Raw genomic sequence first — 330 nt, 5'->3', positions numbered from 1 at the left:
ATGACCTCGTTCCTTTGAGAACTAATACCACTGTTCCCACTTAGCGACGGTCGATAGTTAACAATGCAACTGGTCATGAACCGGGGAGCAGGAACTTCGCTAGCTGGCGATAATGCCCTGACATTTTTTTTTTTTCCTTAACAAAGCAGAACAACAAAAAGGAAACGCTAGTACCGCTTGAAATAGGCCTATGCTATTCACCTTTTTTTCTGGAAATACAGAAGGAACCGTCATCTTTCGTTCCGGATTCGGTGTCTGACGAAGAGCGTAGTCTGAAAAGAAACGCTCGATTTATTATTTCTATGTTTGTGTTCCATTTTGTCTATCAGT

This window comes from Penaeus monodon, chromosome 30 (assembly GCF_015228065.2).
Source record: "Penaeus monodon isolate SGIC_2016 chromosome 30, NSTDA_Pmon_1, whole genome shotgun sequence".
Classification (NCBI taxonomy): domain Eukaryota; kingdom Metazoa; phylum Arthropoda; class Malacostraca; order Decapoda; family Penaeidae; genus Penaeus; species Penaeus monodon.
Note: the sequence above shows the minus strand (reverse complement) of the source record.